Source organism: Esox lucius, chromosome 4 (genome assembly GCF_011004845.1).
Source record: "Esox lucius isolate fEsoLuc1 chromosome 4, fEsoLuc1.pri, whole genome shotgun sequence".
In the NCBI taxonomy this organism is placed as follows: Eukaryota; Metazoa; Chordata; class Actinopteri; order Esociformes; family Esocidae; genus Esox; species Esox lucius.
Window position 1 is genome coordinate 10098700 of NC_047572.1, and position 17804 is coordinate 10116503.

A 17804-nucleotide genomic window follows, 5' to 3' on the forward strand; every position below is an offset into this window, starting at 1 on the left:
AAGTAGTGCACTTCTTAGGGAAAAAGGTGCCATTGAGGACGGATACACTGTATCTACATTGTTATTGACATCAGCTCCATAATTTTCAAGCACAGTCACCCAATACTGTTATTCATATTGCAGTAAATGCTACACCATATAATCTCATCCTCATTGTGGGTAGCTGTATTGCTAGCTCATTATCTGCCCTAGTCTCACGTCAGCAAGACTAACTCAACAATTGTGGGTGGCCACTTAAGACTCTCAAAGCTCTTTCAACTGCATCCAGCCTGACTTTGTCTATGCACATCCCTAAATAGCATTATACAGTAAGCTACATCACATTTGTGTTACTAGCAATTAAGTCAAATAGGCAGTCAGTCTGGAATGGAACTGTATTACTTAATGTACAGTATGTTGTGCACTACTTTGGACCATAGGGTCCTGGTTAAAAGCTGTGCACTATACACTCAGTATCAAGTTCATTAGGTACACCCATTTGGGTCATAACCATTTTCTTCCCAAAATCCTTCTGGGTCTGGATTGGATTCAACAAGGCGTCAGAAACGTTTCTCTGGGATTTTGGTATGATATCAATTACACGAGATTGGACGGTGGTATTCATACGTCACTCCGATAGCAACTCACACGAAGGCCAACTTCGTACCTAATTAACCAGCAAATGCGTGTAGCCTATAAGGAAGGCTGTACCATTTGCGATAAATACATTATTTTATAAGAAAATAATTATTGATTCAGATTTTGAATCGGCTAATTATTCCCGCTGGATTCTAACAAAAAAGTACTACGAATGTTCATAGAGAAAATGAAAACATGTCAAACACGTTTTACATTTGTAACAAATGTGATTTTATCTGATCTCAGGAACGTTACAAATGTATTATGTTCTATAACTCGACCATGAAGGTCTCTTAACAGAAAATGTTGAGGTAGAAACTTTGCTATTACATTTCACTGGAGCTTTGACTATAGCATTGGGTGGGCCCAGCCACAGAGAGACTACGGCCACTCCCTTCTCCACCTCCCGTTACCTCCCTCCCTCTATCCCTTCTTCCCTCTCGTTCCCCACGACCAGTAGCCCTACCCTGTTGCATGTCCAACCACCCATTCTGCATCGCCCGGAGTAACAGCCACGCACGCTAGAAAGAAGGTGAAACGCACTCCGAACGGAGAGCGTGAGGAGAGAGAAAAAAGGCCCTGGACACCGAGGGGACACTCGGGCTGATAAAGAAACAAACGTATTTAAGAGAAGAAAGTTTGGTTTGAGAAGTGCTTTTATCGACTAAGACAAGAGGCGGGGAAGGGAAGAGGCGACTGCCAAGGATGCTCAAGCTGATGTGTTGAAGTTCTTGCAGCGCGGACTGCTCATTAAGGTAAGGATATTTACTTATATGATATGTTGAGGCGTCATTTTGTTAATGGGACAGTGGTTATGGTATGTGTTTAAAATTGCCTCCCAAAGTAGTAATGCATATTAAGTGACGTGGCAACCGTATTGTTAAATATTCGTTTACGAAACCTTTAAAAAGAAAAAATAATTATAGTGTTACAACACACTGACTGAAAGATAGGATGGCCGTCTATGTTGTTACTTGTTTTCTCGTTCTTAGTTCTATAATTTAAAACACGAGAATAAGTGGGTGTGCGTCCCCACCCACATGAACCGGGACTTCGGTTACACTTACTTTCTCTCCTTTTTATGGGGCATTGAGTGAAGCAGCCTGGGGAAAAAGAAGTTGAACAAAGAAAACTGCCAAACATCACATTTTAGGAAATTCCCTTCAAGCTGACCAGTATTAATACGGTTTGGTTGCTTCTAATCTACCAAATCTAGCGTTTGTATAGGGATTTGCAACAGCTATCAGTAAAGGCATTGCCCGATAAAAGCTATAAGGATATCCTGCAGGCTTTGGGTGTGGATTGTAGGATTTTACTTTCTTACTACAGTAGACCTTCAGCTCTTTTCACCCTCCCTCCGTGCATCTCTCCTTCCTGCTTTCCTCTGAGGGGTGCACCCAGGGGGGCGAGAAAAATATTCCACAGCACTTTTTAAAGCAACCCATCTTCATAGAACATTTTTGTGTAAATTATTGTTCAAAGTATACAGCATGTGTGATATATCAAACCCTACTTTACAATTTCCTTGGGTGGAGTTTTAGAGACTTAGATGCCGTTTTACCTCTGTTCATTCTAACCTGGGATTCTGGCCAGGGTGGAGCAGAGAGGGAGTGGAAGGAGGGAGTGGGGATGAGTGGGGGCGGGGTGTGGTAATGGAATGTAGTGGTTTGGAAATACTAGCTAATTGAAACCAGGTTTAAGGAAAAGAGAGGAAAAAGCAAGACGTCTGCATTCAGTGTTCATAGAAAGGGATGTTTTATGAAGTGCAGAACTTGTTAAAATGAAGATACAAAAAGGGCTTGAATATAAAAACAAAGCGGTGGTGATTGTGGACTTGTTTTTAACCTCAAAGTGATTATAAAAGTAAACAGCCTGTTTATGTCTGTTCATGCGATTAGACATATATAGGCGTATAGATGTTGAGAGTTAGATCCAGAGAAGCTATGCTTTGTACAGTTGAGTGGAAATTCACATTTCTAGGCCCCCCCCCCCGCCACACCCTATATTTTCTTCTTGGAGCAGCAAGGAAAAGGCAGCGACTTTTTCCTATTGAAGACTAGTCACCGGCTGCTGTCTGCAGGCTCAAAGAATGTAAAAGTCTACCGCTTCTGAAATTGTTCCTGTCTAGGAGATGGATAGTGACAGGGGCTAGGGGCAATGGGCCACATCGTAGATCAAGCTGTGTTTTATGTTCACTGTCATGATAGTAGGTAAAAGTATAACCTAATGCAACTCCACTTTTCACAATGGGGTTTAGCGCCAACTAGTGGGTTGATTGGAGCTCCAGTGCCATATAATTACGTTTTTCAATGTGAGTAGTATCAGAATGAGCAAAGTAAGGAGTATCAGAACCAATTTACAACAACCGTAATATTGTGTGTTGACTTTAGATTCAGATAGCCTTGACAATCCTTCAGCAATAAATTAGAATTTTTATTTATTATTATTTCACAAAGTTAGTGTTTACCAACAATCCAGTGGACATACATACATGTCTCAGAACATTCATCATTGTACTCCATCAAATATGCCACCGCAGCTTTCCTTTGGCAAGTTCTGATAGCAGAGGAGAGCACTGGCATTTTCTCTGTGCCAGTGTGAAACGGAAGGAACCCAAACTCAAGCATACTTCCTCAGTCATTTCCTTCTCTCAGGCGCATTCATTCTTGGCAAAAATCTGTTAGAGGGAGGGAGTCCTGCTATATGTTTTGCTTTAGAAAACATAGTTTATATTTACCTATATGTGGGGGACCAGTAAAAAAAAAGTACAGAAAAATAAGCACTCAATACTGTCAATCTCTCAGGAATAATTGTCTGCAAGTAATAACAACAAAATCCAGACCGCATTTTCCAGAGTGCCCTTATCCAGAAAGCATTAATCTTAGGGTAGCTAGGCAGGCCAAAATAAACAATTTCCTTATAAAGTGTATATCAAGAATTCTATTAATAGAATATAGCAAACTAGAGTGGTATGTTATTTATTCCTAATCAGGGAAATTGTTATCTGAAGTATCAATAGTGTTTTTATCTGTCAAGTATCTCCGTAATATCTTTTGTTCTTTGTGAATCAAGGACTTGCCTCTCTACATGACATTTAGCCATCTTCATAGTATAAATTGTTGCAAAATAGCTCTTTCAGATGGAGCAATTGTACACAGTTTTCACATACGAGCCACTCCCTCCTCACTCCTGCTCACTATGCTCCATTTTAGTGTGCTGGAATGTTTCATCTGAACTCTAGAACAGTGTTTCCCAATAAAGGGGTGTTAGGACCTCTGTGGGTACTTGATCTGTTCACAGGGGGTACTTCAGAAGGTCCATGAGACCATAGGCTTACTGGTAAAATTAACACAAGGGGATACTTCAAGGGTATTCCACAAAATACAGTTGATGGGACAGTAACCAAAAATGTTTGGGAACCACTGCTCTAGAATTTTCCCTTGAGAAGATATCATTGTTTGTGTGTCCCAAATAGCATAGGGCTGTGGTCAAAAGTAGTTGACTATGGAATAGGGCGCCATTTGGGCCATTTGCCATAACCTGTTTTGCTATTGAGAAATCTTCCCAAGTTATGTTGCATTATTCTCGCAGGCAATATCTCTGTGGAAGCACACCTCAAGAATTGACTGGATTCTACTCTACTTTCTGTAGTCAACCACAATTGTTATTTAGAGATCTTAAATGCATGATCATGTCTGGCATGTTTTATTTCATAGCCACAGGGAAGATGGTGAGAACCTTAATTGACGGTCACAATTAAACTTTGTGCCTCATTATCACTTTAATGGTGGCATAATATAATCTAGTATGTGTCAGTAGGCACCCTCTGAAGCAATGCTGGTTTTATGGTCACAAGAAAAATAAAACAGGAAAAGCCTACAGTGTACCGACCGTAAACCTTGCGCAATCCTATATGAGTAACTTTGCAGCCAGAACCGCCCGTATACACACCCTACAACTCCCTTTATATTCTGCCGACTAGAGTTCACACTGAAATGTGATCTATATGAACACAGTTACGAAAGTACAGCCTAATGTCAGCCTGAGGAATGTACAGTTAGAGCTAGTTTACGTTATACTACATTTTCCGAGATGTATCGAAGAAGACTAGATTGTTTTGTTGTGTAAACATGCAGATATCAATGGCTCGATACGCCAGCTTCCGAGGTAGCACGCGCCACATTTTCGATAGCCCCCCCCCCCGAGTTTTGCAAGTGTGGAGACAATTGTGTCTGAACTGTATCAAGTTTATGTGCACACATATCACAACATTTTCCAGTGATTTAAGAACACAGTGCGCAGTATGTCCTGAATATGCAGGTATAAATTCAAACGCTATGGAAATTATTACGCTAACCAAGATAAGCCTATTCATCGTTTTATTCTTTCTTGCTAATGTAAACAATCCCTTACCCAGATATTTTGCTACGCTGATGAAGTCTTCTGGCTTGCAATTGATGCTAACCTCAATGACACCTTTACTACATTTACTACTACTGCTTCCATTTACTCCTTTATTATATAAGCAATGTACCACAGGGGATATGTGTGGGACACTGTGTAGACTACCTGCCAACAGAAGTGAGTCTAGCATACAGCACAATGTCTTTACCACCACTCTCAGCACTTGTTAAAATTCATTTGTTTACAGCTACAGCTGTTCTTCCGCACTAAAATAAAGCCAGTGGTTTGTTGAATGAGTGGCGATTTGCACAAAATGGAGGTGTAACATTGCCCTGTAATTATCATCACACTGTTATCGTTAGCAGTGTTAGTAAATGACATTCACAGAAATCAACCCTTTGGTCCTGAGATTACTCCGTGGATATTGCTTTGCTTTGTTATTGTAGATATCTTAAACAATACTGAATTAGTGCAGTTTTTAGCTTTTGGATTATTGTAAAACGTTTTGGAAACAGGATGTAAAACATAACGTATTTAACTTGTACAATTATTTTCACAAACTCTCAAAGCAAATGAAAAGTCAAACAACAAACAACATATAAATAATTTTTTTCTGCAATCAATGTAATATATTATTTCTGAGGATCATATAAGATCATATGAAACATTCTGCTGGCTATGCAAACCCGTCTCATTCCCCTTCACACACTTTCAGTTTGCCTCTCTCCCTCTCATCTCTCCCTTCCATTTCATTCTGGTCTCTGAACAGGTTACCAGTCAGACCAGTTAATGTAGCAAATCATGCACCAGCAAATGTTTCCGCCACCTTTTAAATGCCTCTGTACTCTCCCTTTCCCGTAAGTATCTAAACACTTCAGAATTTCTTTGCCTATGCACAAAGACACATTTCAAGAAAAGTCTTAAACTATCCTGCAATGCTTTCTCTTACCACACCCAGGTCAATACATCTGTCATCCAAACAATCTTTCTACTAATCAATCTATCAATGAGGCAACCAACAAACCATTCAATGAAATATGATGTGACTGTAAAATGATCATTCTCCAATAGTTTTATTCAGACTTTTTGATGGTTTCTATGAAGATATTACTGTTCATTAGTTAGGTTTCCATTAACTTGGCACCAGATTTTCATGCCAATATTTTAAAATCGGCAAATAGTTAAGATGCATATTGTTTCAGCAGTTGTGTTTTCTCCAAACCCCCCGAGGATTAATCCACCGATTAAATTATAAACCAAGTACATTTAAAGTCTCTCCTAGTTCATCTTTCTATGACAAATGTGGGTTAGAAAACCAATGAGTTGAAGGGAGAGGTAGGACTTGCAGGGCGATGAACATCTGAAATGATGAAACGATTCAATAAAATGTACAGGAAGTGTACATTTATTTTGCAATGCATGCACATGTAACATGCCTGGTCTAGTGAGGTTACACAGTGTGGCCATGTAGGCTCTATCGTAAACTACATGATAAGACTAAAATGGATATGTGGAAGAATATTTGAATTTCAGTTACATGTAAATCACCATGTCACCAGAATGAGACCCTAGGCAATTTATAAAGAAGCACAAAGCTTGTACCTGCATGTAATAATGAATTATTACTTATGTCACCTGTAGTCTATAAACTGGTTTTCATCCCACCAGATTTTTAAAATATACAACATGATTTAACTTAAAGCATAAAGCTGTGGATGAAAACATTGTTAGTGATTTCTTTTGGATACTGCTAGCAGCAATGAAGCGTTCTGCTTTGATGATTATTTATCTGCATGGATTTAACTACAGCACTTAATTTGACAAATAAATAGGTCACTGACAGAATCCCCAATAAAAAGCCATCCAAGCAAACACTGCGTCTGACGTAATGGAAGACAAAAGTACTCAAACAGAAAATGGGAGTTATTTTGTCCTTGTAAATAAGGAGTTCAGCATTTTCCTTGAAATTTTCCATTTTTGTGGGCTGACTGCTCTTTTGCCAAAGTCACAACAGTGTAATCAACATCAGGCACAGTCTTGGCGTTGGTGGTATGTGATGAATCCCAAATGGCTCAATGCATTCTGTGAAGTTAATTACATTTTGACCAGTGCCTATGGAGAGTAGGATGACATTTGGGACCCAGGAATGCTCTTTAGCGAGGCCTTTATTAACATGCCATTTACTTTTGACACATTTCATGTGTGTCATGATTTTTTTTCCCAGGCACTTTTATGCTTTTTTGTTAGAGATAGTGGGGAAATGGGAGAGGGAGGCTGAAAGTGCAGTGGGCCGGGTTTAACCAAATGCTACAGCGGGGTATCTGCCCTGGAGGCGGTGGCTAAGCCACTGGACCAGCCTGGACCACGTGAAGGGCTTTTCAAAGCTGTTCTGTAAAATGATTCACTGTGACTGTGCGGTTCGTTATTTCCTCGCTCAGCACGTAGCTGGTTTCATTCCAGTTGCTTAAACCCACAATCGAGAGGAGGATAACACTGAGCTGTGAAGTTACTTTAGATACTCTTTTAAAGAGTTCTCATTACAATCCCATCTATGTGTTCATTTAGTGTTTCCTTCGATTTATCAACTTGATTGACTCTGCGAGGTCCTTTGATCTCCATTTGCAATCCCTTACACTGGTTCCATCAGAATCTGTTGCTGACATGCAGTATATGATATTAATTGTAATTGTCTAACACATCCCAACTAAATTAATAATAAACATGTTTGCCTGTTTGATTGCTGGACCCTGTGCCGACATGCTCTGGGCGGCGGACAGCTCCCAGAGAGGCTGGGAAGAGTGAGTTGAGGACATTTTTCAGGAGTTAGTCACTGCCTAAGAGAGAGAGAGGGTGGAGAGAGGGGAGGCTGGGCCCAGTTCCAGCTGGCCTGACAGCTCTATCAAGGAATGTGTGAGACTAGAGGGGAGGGTGGGGCCCACTGAGCCCCATTGAGCACAGCATATCTCCTACTACTACTTGTTGCTTCCAGTCGTTTAGGAAGTTAGCCTCTAGGGCACAGATTTCTTTGCGTACGCACACTCGCAGGTTGTTTTGCTTCCAAACCTTGAATAAGTAAAAAAGTATCTCTGCAGTGAACCATTAATTCAAAAGATAAAATTAATTGCTTGAACAGTTCCTCTGTATATTGTGGAAAAACAGAAAAAGTAATTTCTAACCATTTAACAAATGCGTCGCCACAGACATTTTAGCTTTTCTTTTGCAAACTCTTACTGCCTGAATTGGTACTTCTTTCTGTCCCAGGCAAACTGTTTGTGTGCTCTGAAATTGGAGATTAGGGTGGGGCTCTTCCAGCTCTGTAGCAGAGTTTAGGACTCAGCCTTGTTGTTCCCTGTCCTAAGGCAAGCTGGCTGATGTTGGATCATTAGCAAGCTAGCACTTCTTGAGATAGAGCTGTATTATCTCCCTTAGCAAGATAGCTGGTGGAGCACTGTGAAACTTGAGACATGGGTGGGACTCTTCCTGCTACGTAGCAGAACATATTACCCAGCCCAGTTGCTGCCTCTCCCAAAGCAAGCTAGCTTATTTAGTCCTTAGCATGCTAGTGCTTCATGAGGTGTGGCTGCATTATGTCCCTCAGCATGCTAGCTGTTAAAGCACTGTGAAACTGGAGACCAGGGCGGGGCTCTTCCCGCTCTATAGCAGAGCATAACACCCTGTTGCTGATTGTACTCCAGCAAGCTATCCTGTTAGATCCTTAGCAAACTAGTGCTGCCTTAGGTGGGGCCAAATCCATTACTTCCACCTTAGCAAGCTGACTCCAGGCCCAAGGGTGAGGCCTCTGAGGAGAGCAGCGCCCTTTAGCCTGTTGCTCTTTAAGCAAACTAGTACTGCTTTAGGGATCCATATAAAAGCTTGTTGACTCAATCATTTAGATAGAAAGCTAGTGCTGAGATACAAACGCCGGAGGCTGTGATTGGACACAAATAACGGATATATTTGTTTAACTGACTAGAACGGGAAAATCCCATCAGATGACGAAAATGTGACAGCCCAACCTAATACACTCATTGGCATGCAAGCTAACGCAGACCACTGCTGTGATCCGTCTCTACTGCTGTGATTGTGATGGTCAAAACACAAGTCTGGGGCCACAGTGTTTACTTTTTGGATTAAACCTAATCTGAGATTAGATAAGTGACTGTGTTTTGCAGGGTACTTGATCTCCTTTTCTGCACTGTGAGGTGGGGGTAGTTTCCCAACAGTTCTAATATTCCTCCTTTAATTCAAATTCCAGTCACCTTGCTTTGACTAATGGTTGTAGCTTTAACAGATATGTGCCACCAGTAGTACACAGTATTTTGGACATGTGAAGTCCATTTAACAAGTCAATACCAGTCAAGGGCGATATCTTCCTACCTATTAATAACACCATTTATCTGGCGAGACACCATTTATCTGCCAAAACAATGAGATCATCTTAATTGTACCAGAATATCTTTAATGCAGAGACCCCATTTTTGGAAGTAGAGAATTATCTGTTTATATCCCCCTTGTGACATGAGGCATAAGACTACGACACACCAAGAGTGGGCTACCCTCCTCTCATGTCTGCTAGTGTACACAGCTGCCACACTCTGGGTCTCTCTATGCAAACACAGTGACAACCCAAACACGTATCGCTTGGCATTTATCACCACTGTGTCCTATCTATTTCAGTAACAGGCAGAAAAACCCCAACCAGATAGCTACACCGACAATAAAGCAGTATAATTGTTTCTAGCTGGTGGTGCGGTCATGGGAGGGTGTAATGGACAGATGAAATAACTGGTGAATGGTTGGTCAGAAGAGAAGAACACTTGTTGGATCCTTCACTGTGCTTTGTTTACTTCTAGCTAACCAATGGCTATCGCTATAGACATTAAGCTTTGAAAAGCTTGGCGTGTGCTCTGCAACTTCAACAGGTAAGCAAGTGCACGCTAAACAGTGCTTACCTTTGTATTTTCCCGCTGCAACTTGACCACTTATTACCATGGTAATGAAGTATGCTTGAGTTAGTATAGAAGAATATATTATTCTGTGTTTGCACTTTCAACTAATCATTCCATGTAATCAGTCAAAACCTGTGTTTACTATTTCTATTATTTGTTTCTGTTGCTGTTCTTCAACTGCCAGTGAAAGTGGCTCTCACAAATATTGTGCTTAGGTTGACAGAGGGACCGCATTCCTATAGTCTCTTATTACTGTTATTTGCTGTAATTCTCTCTGAGATAATGAACAGTTCAGCTGCACAAACCAACGGGGGAGGAAGCAATGGGCTATTGACAGTTGTTGAAAAAAGACAACTTGTCTTTAAAGAATGCATCTGTAGGGCAGGTTGACACTGGTCGATGACCCTCTGTGAGGAATCCAGTCCACCATTTGCTGTTTCTTTCTGACAGTGTTTCTGCACAAGAGGAAAAACAATTGTTTTCCACAATACCCTGTTCAGTCAAAGCAGACATCTACATGCAGGAGAACCCGATACCAAGGAATTTATGTCGAACTTAAAAAACTAGCTTTCACTGTCTTCCTGAGTGACAGTTTAAAAAAACAGCTATATGAATTCCAAACTAGATGGCTAGCATAACCTAATTCAAGTATACAGCTCCGGACCTTTTTCTTCCCTTTCCAAAATGTTGATAAGGAAAGTTTTGAAGCGAGGAGCAGAAGCGTTCAATTTGCAGTGGTCTGTTAATTTTAACCCTTCTGTTCCTCACTCAAAACCTTCTTTTTCAACTTTTTCCGAAAGCATAGAAGAAGGTGCAGTGGTCTCTTCATTTTTTCCAGAGCTGTGTGTTAAAAATAATTATCTTATAGTAAATTGCTGTCAGGAAATGACTTTCAGGAAAACAAAATTCTCCAAATAATTTCCAGTACAAATCTGGAATCATACATCTGGTATTTATTCACCTTCTGGCATTTGCTTGTATAAGCCTCAACATATAGTTTGGAATATATATGGTGGTCGTTAATGTAGAAATACAATGTTAACTGCTTGTCAATGCCAAAGGGTTATTTTGAGTTAGGGTATATAATGTACAGGTATCTTTCAAAATAAAAAACAAGCTACCCTGAGCTGCCAGAGAATTGTCCCTGCACTTTTGCATAGACTCTCGAGTGCCTCCTTTGGAAGGATATTTCTCTTGATATGACTTTAACTAATGAGGCAAATTGGGAAATATTGTTATTAGCAGATATGCAGACACCTAATGAACCTGGCCTAAGGCAGATAGCAGCGGGATATGTGATTTCGTTGCACAAGTCAAGGTGTTGACCCCTGAGGGGAAAACATTGCTTTTGTTCGTGACTGTTTTGTTAGCATTTGATATCCCAGCGATGTGTTCATGTTTGGTTTTGAATGTGCTAGTATTGCGATAAGTTGGGAAACTCAAATGCCTGGCATACACCTTTCGTATTGCGATGACTGATCTGTAGTGCGTACTTAAAATGGTATGGTTGGTAGCAATAGAATGCAGTGCCACATGCTGTAGTTCACATTACGGGAATATGCGTTATCATATTTCAGATTTACAGTACAAACAGTACCATTTATTTTATCACCTACATGTTTGTTTTAAGCACTGTTGAAAACACACTGGCTCTTCACAAATGAACTGATATCTTGTTTTGTTTATCTGACATATGATAACAGCAACTTCTAAAAGTTAATTTTGCCAGGTCTGTATGCACAGCACCATACAAAAGACCCATTTACTCAATTCATTTTTGTGTTCAACTCATAATCCTCTTCTTTCTCCTTTTTTTCCTCTTTTCCTATTGACAGATAAACAAGAAAATAAAGAGAAGAAACAAAGAGCCTTCGGCCTTGCTTGAGCAATCCAAAGTACGTAAGTGTCCTCTATCCAAATATACACACCTTCAAAATGTTGACGAAAACACACAGGCTAAACAGGACACAGGATGAATGCGTTACCCTAAACCCAATATCTCCATGAATACGACAGATTTGTTGATGCAATCTTGTTTCGTTCGACGACAGTTCTAATGTCGTTGAACAAAACATTGGCGATTCTTAAGCCAAACTCTAGAACGACTTTTGGAATGTTTGTCACAGAACCTGCAAGGTCACGCTTCCACACGGCTGCTCAAGGCCTGCCTTGGAGAAATCTGACTCCATTAACATGCCTCTTCTGTACCCCCTGCTTTTGCGTGACCACCTGTTCAGTCCAGCCTTTAATATGAAATGGCCTGTCAAGCCCTGCCCATTCACGTTGCATAACAGTCGCTGGCAGTAGTAGCAGCTGCAGTGAGATTTATTTTTCGACTGGGGAGTCAGTGTAGCGAGTCTGAGGAATTATTAAAACCGCGAAACCGTCGGTACCATGTGCAGACAATGTAGCCATAAAGGGATAAAGGAAAGAGGCATCTATATAAATGCTCAGTGGTCAGAGGCGGAAGATGGTTAGGAGCTGCTATTGTCAGAAGCCATGAGAAGTGCAGTGGTCTGTTTTCGTGTGCCCCGCAGGCTTTTCTTATACCGCAGCGGCCGTGCATGCCAAACTGCGGTGATGATGCATGGCGTTCATCTTTCATCTCCTTCTGTTCCCGTGCCCATTCTGTCCCACCAAGTTTCCTCTTTGTCACTTTGGTGCTGACATTTTTGCTTTCATGTCTCCTTGAGCACAATCGGATGAGCTCAGTGATTTGATTAAAGGGCGACGTTGGCCCAATGCGAGTTCATTTCATGCACTCAAGGAGCCGAGGGAGGGATCAGAAAAAGGAGGTGGTTTGATTGTTGTTGTCGCTTTATGTTGACTACTGATTCCGTGAAGACCTCAACCTTAACTGGTCATAGGATTTTGCATTATCGCGATAGTGCCAACCCAGGTTTCTGTCCTGAGATCTGCTGTAGTAGGCGATATCAGGATCTCAATCAGGTCTTAATTCCCATACTTAAAAGAGATTTAGTCTTTCTCGAATTGCGGTTAATTCTATCTCCATTGTGAATTGTGTGTTTAAAGTGATAACCTTCTATGTTCTATTTATTCTTTATGTTCATATGATATGGTTTTATGTTCGGTATGTTTTCTTTGCTTCATTGCACATTTGTGTGATTTTCAGATGCATTTCATATGGCCTGTTATTATGGGGAACTAGTTTGGTGGAACATAAACTGTAAGTAACAGAGACAAAGAATTCTGTGACGGACAACTGTACTTTTTCCCTTTCCACTGGCTGTGGTCGTTCACTTCTGCACTGACATTCCACAGGAACTTCTCCCTGCTATGTTCTGTCCTCTGTCACCCATCCATCCCTCCCAGCAGTTATCAGCCCCTCCCAGTGCCTCCTGCCAGGAACATGACAAAAAACTGTCCAAATGTTCCTGTAGTTCATAACATTACATCCAGAAAGGCAGAGGAGGGTATAGGAAAAGTTCAGTTTGGTGATGTGAAGTATGAAACATGGTGGACGATTAAAGTCTTGACGGGAGTGAGTGTAGGGCGTGGCGTGGCCATTGGTCATTTATTTATTTATGTAAGAGACTAGATGAGGGAGGGTCACGGAGAAGAATAACGAGAGGTTTATCCTCGGAGCCGGGAGTTGTTAAGAACACACTACTGTTAGCGCTCCCCTCCGCGAGACTCCTGCTTTTGTAAATACCTGCGAGTGCCAACAATAATAACGGGGCTTGTTTGAGAGTTCGAGTACCATAGTTTTCATGAGTCTCCCATATCCTGAATGTCACTACGCTGACGAAGATAAGCTCTGAAAAGCATGGGAAGCAGTCAAATGACCAACAGGCCTTGCAGAGCAAAAAGCATGAAATTGGACATGACGCAATGAGCTTGTTTTTTGAATGGCTCTTTTGATTTTGTTTAATTCCTCTGATGAATTTAGCGCAGATGTCCAGGCTTGTCACATGCGGCGTTTGGGATATCACACGGGGTGTTGGCATTGAGAAACACAGACACACACGTTTTGTTATTTACTTTTAATGCACTTTTTTCTTCATTTAGATTGTGTTACTAGCTAGCATGCAGAGTCAGTTGACCCGAGTAGAATTTGTTCTTTATAACAAGTTAACTACATAATAGAGCAAACTGAATGATACCGTATTCTCTATGTAGTACGCTGCTTTTGACCGGGCACACTGTTATCTATGGTGTGCAATCTTTTGAACCGGGGCCATTTGGTTGGTGTAGTCACCCTTCTCAAAGTAACTTTAACTGTAGATAACTTTAGATTGTTGGAAAAAAGTACAACAAAAATCAAATGTAGAGTGCCAAATAAATGTAGTACCCAAGTATATTGGTGTGTGTATATATATGTACCTTTAAATTACTTCATGGCATTTTATGCATTCTGGAATATCCTAAATCACACGATACCAAGGTCTGACTCCCAAAGGGCACGCCGTTTCCTACATAGGGAATAGGTTTACATTTGTGATGCATACCAAGGTCTATTTATTGACCAGTTTTAATTGGACAGCAGGGCTCATAAACTGTCTTTGAACATTGTTCAAAGCTGGAGAGACCAATTGCTATTTATACTGCATTCCACAGTGTCTGCTAATTGTTGGATCGCTGATCTCTGTAAGTTGTCTAACTGTCTGGGTAACCATAGGATTGTATCGCCATATACTCTTTGGAATTGGAAACTGCTAGAAATGGGCTTGGAATTTGATTTCATGTCTGCAGAGTCATCGAGCTGAATCATTTTATTTTAGATGATTTGATTGCTTCTGGTACAGTAGAGTAGCTTGCTCAGTGGCCACATCTGCAATGACATCCTAATTCCTGGAAAGTGCACTGATTTTGCCCAGGGCCTATAGATGCGGGTAAAATAGTCAAGTATATAGGGAATTAGGCAAAATTGTACAGCTATTTGTTCAGAGTAAAGACAACAAACTTGTCAGCCATATTCTGTTAGGGTAATGTACAGCAGCACCGTCAATGTAACAATGTAAAATATCTTGAAAAGCTGTAATGGAAAATTCCACAGCATTTTATCACGAGGGATCGAGGACTGAAGTGCACTTTGTGTTTACCTGGGGGGTCTCCTGTTTCTGTTTAAACTTCTTTGAAGGGGGATGCTAATGTTTGTTGTGAATTATCCTATGCCTCTTCTCATTTCAGTATAGCCAGCTAGGAGCGTTAGCATAATTTAATAAGAGTGAGTCGTAAATCATACCCTATACTTTATATAGTGCATTATACAGGTAATAGGGGGCCAACATAGGATGCCATCTGGGAATCAAGGCATATCCCTATTCTTACAGTGGTAGTGGTGCTTGATGTGGGGTCTCGAGCAGCCACAGTGTAGGCTATAGTTCAACTCTTGTCCGACCATGAATCCTTCCCCATGGTTGTGGAATCGTAGTTACCTAACCAATGTTTTGCAAGCCTACAGCAGTAGAGTAGTTATATTTAATGACAGGTTGGTACTACATACGCAGATGATCTGGATGTTGTCCAAGTGGGAATTCTTACCTAGATCTAACATTATCCAAATGCAGTTTGTGCTATGGAAGGCAGTTGCATAGGTAAAAAATATATAGGTAGAACAACATTCCAATGCCTGTTTCTGACCGGAGGCTTTGTACAGTTTCACACTGAGAGACTTTTTGTTTCAAATTCTCCAGGTCTTAGAGGTTGCATCTTTTAACACCTCTCCTTGTTTGTAGAAGATAAGAGAGGTGCATTGAATGAGCATGCATTGGTGGTTAGGGACAGTGGTACGTGTTACGTCCAAACTTAGCTTGCGTACGAGATAATAACCTATTCTCTGAACAGGGAAAGGCAAAGGCAGGGAAGGCAAATAAATGTACTATAAAGGGAATGTTACCATTTTGGGCCCCGTCTCAAACAGCTATTTCTTTATCTCTTCCGGGGGTTACTCTTGTTTTCTCTAAGCAGGGAGTTATCTCGTGAAGCAGGCCAGCGCATAGTGTGGTCTGAAACCATTATAGCAATGAACAGTTTAACTTTATCAGTGAATATGGAGCTATAGCTCCCTGCTCATGTTAATGGAGGATACCAGTTTAATTTCCAATGGTGGTGTTTACAGTATAGTAGTTCAAAGAGTATGACATTTTTGCAAATATATAGTATGTCTATAGTATGTCTATATAGTGAGTTACAGTATGGGATGATTTGTTGTTTGCAAGTGTTTTCTGAGCTAAGCAGAGATTACATGTATCCATTACAGTTGAAGGGTTTTTTGTGCAATCGGACACTGTTCACTATCCTTCTGACCAGGGGCCAAAACAGGGCTAAAATTACTGTGCCATGTTTGAACCATTGACTTTGCCTTGAACTAGCTGTAAGTCAAACACACATAGTCTAATGCTGAAACGAAAGGGAAATGTTACTTATAACGACAAGCATGATGCCTTGTCAGTCAACAATGACCCAGTCATATACCGCTTATATACCTGTGTCCTTTTGGCGTGATCTTGTCCACATTTTGATGCATTTTTGATATGCGGATGATTCAAAGACGCTGAAGGACGCATGTTAGAATCAGGTATGAATGAGGCTTTAGAGAGATCTTTGTAGAGAGACTTAGACAGACGGCAGACATTTTAATTTGTGTGGCTGATCTCAGTGGCTGACGCGAACACCACAGGAATCTGACAGTGGGTGCGTGTTTGGTGTGAATGAGTATGGTCTCTCTCTCCTTCTCTCTCTCTCTCCCTCTCAGAGGCATATCGGCATTTTGCCTTGTCTGGGGTACACTAGGGTTGCAAAATTCCAGGAACTTTCTATAAATTCCCAGTTTTTTATGTGTCACGTGGCATGCTATATAAAGCAGAAAGACAGGCATTGAGAAATTTGTTTAGACTGAACATTAGGATGGACAAAACAAGTGACCTGTGTAATATTGTTGGTCCCTGATATTCAGGTACATCAGAAACGGTACCCAGAAAAGTGGACCACAAACGGGCACTGTGACGCCAACAACGACGCACTCACAAACCTTCCATAGTACTTCAAATCCTGGGTCCTGTTGTAGTACACAAATGGCCGACTAAGGATTTGGCGTAACCAACAAGTCCATTGACCAATTCTGTGTAGTGTTAACAGTAATTGGCTGATGGTGGTGATGGTGTAATGGTGTTTGCACACTTTAGGTCCCTTGAAAGCAATTTAGCAACGTTCAAATATCACAGCAGATCTAAGCATTGTTACCGTTACAGCTGACCTTTTTCACATGACTTCTTCGGGATAATGTCCCATGTCACAAAGCACTTATTGTCTCAGAATGATTCCAGCAAAACGAAAGTGTGTTCAGTTTACTTTGGTGGCCTTCGCGGCAAGACTGTATCACCGTCAAATCTGAAGCAACTGCGTGATGACCAGCAACACCTAACAGAACCCATTGCCTCTGAGAATTGGACAGTTAGGCTTTGAGTAGTCAATTTGATTAATTGGAGATGCAGAAAATAATAAATATGGAAAGAAAACACTTAACAGTGGTCTGTGGGTTTTCTTCATTGTGATCACATTGGTAAAGTGAAAAGGATTGAGGCAACTTGATACTATTGGTAATAGCACAAAGTATGATTTGCCCAAAATATATTTTACGACATTCTCTTAGGAGATGTTAGATAGGAGATGTTAAGAGATGTTAAGATAAAGTTTGAGCGTTTTTCTACATTCTCCCTGTCTGCTCAGTGATCGTCATTGAAAATCAGTCAAAACAGAGACAATCACATGGTGGCATGACTCATATCCTGTTTCTTTTGTTATATAGGGTATATTAAAAGCCATCTATATAAATACGATGTTTTTATTTTCTGCTGTTTTCTTACTTTT

General features: G+C 40.8%; 1 protein-coding gene across 2 annotated transcripts in view; it reads left to right on the plus strand.

The window, feature by feature from the left end:
- The first annotated feature begins 1058 nt into the window (after positions 1 to 1058).
- The window catches only part of ahnak (AHNAK nucleoprotein), a 43022-nt gene continuing 26276 nt past the window's right edge, over positions 1059 to 17804 (plus strand). The window contains exons 1-2 of one of the 2 annotated variants that reach the window (XM_029119304.2): positions 1059 to 1373; positions 11807 to 11870. The gene's annotated coding sequence lies outside the window, so the exon portion shown is untranslated. The remainder of the gene's footprint in view (positions 1374 to 11806; positions 11871 to 17804) is intronic. The other variant, XM_029119303.2, reaches the window with a different exon arrangement.